The following is a 6,000-nucleotide window of genomic DNA, read 5'->3' on the forward strand; positions in this document are numbered from 1 at the left end:
GTTATATAACAAAACCTATCAATTTGGCAGTACTTCGTGAAAAAATTTTCAACATCTACATCATTTTCAACAAGGATATTTAACGAATTTAAGGATCAACTTAATAAAGTAGATATCTGTAAGGTCGACATTGCAATATAATTATACTTATGATGAAAGACAACTAAATGTGGATGTTTTAGAGTTGGAAAAATTACAGTGATGTTTCTCTACCAATCAAATTAGTTACCCAACTTTTAATGATAGTATTATTGATACATAATAATATGCGTGAGTGATTTAACTTTATTTTCATTAATTATTAATCTAGGCTCCTAGGCTAGTATGTGCATTGACACTAGCTACTTGGAACGGGGTTCAAGATGCAAATGGCGCCGGAACCTGTCCGAAAGGATCTCCCTGGCAAAAATGCCGTAAGATGTTACTATTATTATCAATCATTAATATCAAGATAACCGACTGATCTATTAACGACAATGAAGAAGCCAATAATAGCACTAAGTTTAGGTTTTGTTGAACAATATGATGGTGTGCCTGTACGTTGTAGTTAATTGGGTATATCTGAAAAAATTAAGTGTAACTTAAATTAACAAAGAATATAATAGATAGATCATAATAGATCCATGTTTGCGTCAATGCTAATTAATCTTAAGAAAAAAAAAACAAAAACTAGGTAGTATTCAGATGTTAATTTAACCCTAAGTCGTGGTCTGAGATGTGCACGGTAACGATAAAATTATAGAAAAAAAACACATCTCTGTAGAGATCTTCTAAAATAACAACACTACCAGTGTAGGACTAAAAAAATAGGATAACCAGTGAAGCAGTAGTAGTAATTATATTAAAAATGCTTAAAACAGCTTCTATAATAATGATACAATGCTTAGCTTATTTTAGATATCTATTAAATTGATAACTGTACTAAATTAGTACTCTAAATAAATTTGACTAAATAATTAAAAATTAGCACAACAGTGCTTGTCGTGTAAAAATCGTCCTAAAACGAAATTTCAACATTGATGATTGCTAACGATTCTGTGAAGCGAATAGCTTATTTTTGGGTAATATTCCCATATTATAATAATTAGAAATGCCTTTCTAGGCTCAATAACTGGCGCACTGTAACAGCGGACGTTTATCCGGCTAAGAATGTTAACTCCTTAACTTCTCAGATTACATTCCGATGTGTTTCATAAAGTCCAGATTTTGACCTCATACCGACAAGACCACATCAAGAGCAAATTCCCCTTAATGGGTCTTGGTATGTCAAGCATTTGTAATTCCATATTAATGGGTGAGGGGAGAGGGCCATCCTGTCGTAGTTGATATTTGGTGTGCTAGAAATTCCGGCAATTACTGTTAAAATAGTTATAAAGAATTGAATTAAAGTAAATGTTATTATTTTATTGTCCTCAATATTTTGTCACGTTGGTTTGTTTGAAATATTTTTCACTGCTTTAAAAAAAACTAAAAAATTGGACTTTCGAAAGTTATTATTAATTTGACAGAAGTTTGCTTGCAGTTACACTTTACCTTAGTTTGTTATTTTCTGATCGTGAATGTTTAAATAGAAACTTTTTAAATTCCTGGGTTTGTCGGTCTGATGTAATTAAAACTATTTAAATTTTGCTCAAACGTTTCGGCAAATTTGCCATTTTCAATGTCAATAATCACTTTATTAAACTTTAAACATTCCATTTTACAATTAAATTTCATGTTTACACTTTTTTAAAATGTTTAACATGGGTTAAAAATTGGTATCTGACATTGACAGATCACATCTGGCCGATATTTTAAATGTTCAGGGTCGTATTTTAAATATTTCCCATAGTGCATTTAAAAAAACAACTCAATTTATTAAATTATGATACATATTGGAAAGATCTTTGATGTCAGTCTTATAATTATGGCATTTGGATCTTTTTTTTATGTGAGTCAACTCCAATATGCATCATTTGTTGTAATTTTGTTCTTTTTCCAAAATCTGTACATTTTCAAAATCAAAAGAATGGATATTTTCTAGAGAATATTTGGCTAGGGCTATTGTGTTTATTGCCTTGGTTTGTACACTATATTTGTGTGCAACAATTCCTTTATGTAGGTATTGGTGTGTTTGTCCAATATATGTTGAGTTGCAGTCTTTACAGTTTATTTTATAAATAACGTTTGATTGATGGTCTTTATTAACTTTAGGTTTAAGTTTTAAAAAATATTTTCCAAAATATGTTTTTGATGATTTAGGTCCAATATTAACATTATACTTTGGAAACATTTTTGACAGTTGTTCAGAAAATCTAATAATGTATGGTAATGATATATAGGATTTGTTGGAGTTGGTAACATTATTATTATTATTATTGCTAGGTATGGTTTGGGTATGTTTTGGTATGGTATTGGAATTGGATTGATTTTTGATAATATAATTTCTATTTTTTTAAAAAGGGTTGTAAAATTCTGGTGGATAATTATTTTTTTCTAAAATATCTTTAACTTTTCTCAAATTTGTGGAATGGTACTGTGGACTAGATAGTTTAATTGCTCTGTCAGTAAGACTGAACACAACACCTCTTTTGTGGGCTATGGGTGCGTTGGTATTAAAATTTAGATATCTTCCGGACCAAACATCTTTTGTAAACCAGTTAGTTGTTATCATTCGATTAGTGTTGTTATATTCTAAACTTAAATCAAGAAAACTAATTTTATTGTTTTCTTCTAGTTCATAAGTAAACTGAATGTTATTATGGTAATTATTGAACATTTAAAAGTATAATCGATTTCATGATCCGGAATGCAGAGTAAGCAGTCATCAACATATCGTTTGTAGAAATGTAGGTTTTACTTTAATTTAGAGATGACTGTTGTTTCTAATATTTTTATTACTAAGTTTGCCATTGATGCTGAGATGCGTGAACCCATGGCCACTCCAGAAATCTGAGAATAGTATTCATTTTCATGTTGGAAGAATGTTGAATTGAGGCAGAATTGAGACAATTCAACATTTTTCCAACATGAAAATGAATACTATCTATACCACAATATACAATGTCACAAAACCAATGTCACACTTTACACTGTCAAGTCAGATTAATTCTGCGTCTTTTTAATGTTCGAGGAGGACTATTTTGTTTTACTAATTATTTTTCGATTTATGTTTGGAATTCTTTACATTTATTTTGGATCAGTTAAGTTATTATTTTTTTAAATTCTTTCCGCATTCACTAGTTAAATTCTATTGATATACATATATATATATATATATATATATATATATATATATATATATATATATATATATGTGTGTATATATATATAATATGTACATATATATACATATATATATATATATATTTATATATATATATATATATATATATATATATATATATATATATATATATATACTCCATGATTCTACTACTTAATGTGACAAACAGATTTTTGTAATATACTAACTAGTATTCGGGTTTATTTTTCTCAATATTCTGACTCAAGTAATATTTTTATTTAATAGTACTTTTAGTGTATTACTCCCCTACCAATGCAATAAGGTCTAAAATAAGCGTGATCTACAAGTGATTAATGGATTTCGTAAAACAGGTAATACTTTTCTAAACGTATTGTGTTGTTCTAATAAATGGTATTAATCGTCAATTGCTTTTGCATAGTTTTTAATTAAAACTCTACTCCTGAAAACGATAATTGTAATTAAAAAGAACATGTTTGGTGATGCTCCAAAAAAGCATTTAGTTTGATGGACAATATGTTATTAAGCAATCTCGCAAGCAATATTTACTACATTTATTTATCAATAATTTTATTTCATGTTAACTTTCTCTAATTTAACATCAATGTTTACTGCAATATATCCCAACACATACAAGAAGCAACATGTTAATATATAAAAAATATATTTTACTTAAGAATAAAACAAAAATACCGAAACCAGGTCACCTCTTTTTAAATATAAAATACATACCTTCTGTTTTGTGACAGGTTTCCAACAATGGCAATCTTATACTTATCTTAAAGTTTTGCTGAGAAATTTCGAAGTGTATTTAAAGAAACAAATGGTCCCATCTACACGGTCCTTATCAGAATTGAAAGGGCAATAAAACTTTCCCTTCTGCCGTTTGAAATATTCTAATGACGTAATTTAACCTCTTAATTAAAGCAATTATTTTGATGCATATGTATGCATAACAATAGAGGAGTAAATGAATTGGAGAATTTTTAATTAATGTCTAGTTGAAATGTTAATATTAGGAATAATAGTTAAAGTAAGTACTAAAAACGAACGAATGATTTACAATTTATTGTACACTATAGTATTATTCTGAATTATTTATACATATTATATTAAAAATTATAGGTCAAGTGTAGATTAAACTATTTTATATAAATGATATGGCTTTCCAGAATAGCCTTTATTAGTTTAAAAACATTGTTTAGTATGTTTAACATAGTTCTAAAGCTACTTATCATGTTTTACGTTTCACTTATTATATATTTTGATAATTCATTGCAAATATAGGTATAAATATTTTAGCTTATTTTAATACTTTAAAATCAAAAACAATTTTAATTTAAGCTTTAAGGCAAAAAGCAGCCCAGAAAATAAACAAAATTATCAAGGGAGCCATAACTATAACTATTATCAATGGATATAGACAATATGAAATCATAGTCAAATGATGGTATTTACAAATTAATAAATGAAGAGATATCCATGGACGCAAGAAACACGAAAGCTGAAATCGATAATAGACTACGTAATAATCAAACAAGATACCACAATAAAGATCAAAGATGTGCGAGTCAAAAGAGGAGCAGAATGTGGAACGGACCATAGACTACTGACAGCAAAAAGGGGCATTAATTGGAAACATAACAAGACCCCGTCTACGGAAGAACCGTTGAACATTATAAGAGAAAAACAATACAATATAGAACTACTCCAAGAACAATCAATAAGAGAACTATACCAACAACGTCTAGACCAAAAATTAACAGAATTTAGATACGGCAACATCGAAGAAATATACGAGAATATAAAGGCGAGTATAAAGCAAGCAGCATTCGAAGCCCTTGGGGAAAAAGAACATATAACAAATAAACAGCATTATTATGAAATAAATAAACCAACAAAAAGAATAATTGAAGAAAAAAAGCAACTATACAAAAATGGCTGACTACAAACAACGATGAAGTTTATAAAGAATACAGAGAAAAAGATAGAGAAGTGAAAAAACAAATAACACAGCAAAAGAATGAAGAATGGGGAAGAATCTGCTTAAATATTGAAACATATATAGGAGGTACAAGAACTTCGGAGTCATGGAAAGTACTGAGAGGATTGAAACAAAACTCAAAAGAAAAAATTAAATTGGGAAATATACAGGACAAAGAATGGAAGGACTACTACAAGGAACTATTAACAGAACAAAGACCACAATTAATTGGAAAAGAAAACAGGCGAAGACGAAGCAGATTCCCACAACAAGAAATAGAAATAACAGGTAGGGAAATGAGAACGGCCATAAAAGCAATCAAAAATAAGAAAGCACCGGGACCTGGAGGCATCTCACCTGAGCTTATAAAATACGGATCAAAAAAATTACACCGAATGACACAATGAATATTTCAGAAAGCCATAAATGGAGAACAGCTCCCAAAGGAATGGACGGCGGCATATATGACATTTATATTTAAGAAAGGAGATAGAAAACGATGCGAAAACTACAGAGGAATCAGCGTAATATCATCAATAGGAAGATTATATGGGAAGATACTGCGAGAAAAGATAGAGCAAGCGATAAAAGGCAAAATCGGGGAGGATCAGGCAGGCTTCACGGCAGGAAGATCATGCATAGACCATATATACACACTGGAACAACTGTTGGAAAAGAAAAAAGCAAAAAATAGAGATATACACTTGGCATTTGTGGACCTGAGAAAGGCGTATGACTCTGTACCAAGGTCAAAACTATGAGAAGCAATGTA

The sequence above is a fragment of the Diabrotica undecimpunctata genome, chromosome 2, assembly GCF_040954645.1.
Source record: "Diabrotica undecimpunctata isolate CICGRU chromosome 2, icDiaUnde3, whole genome shotgun sequence".
Classification (NCBI taxonomy): domain Eukaryota; kingdom Metazoa; phylum Arthropoda; class Insecta; order Coleoptera; family Chrysomelidae; genus Diabrotica; species Diabrotica undecimpunctata.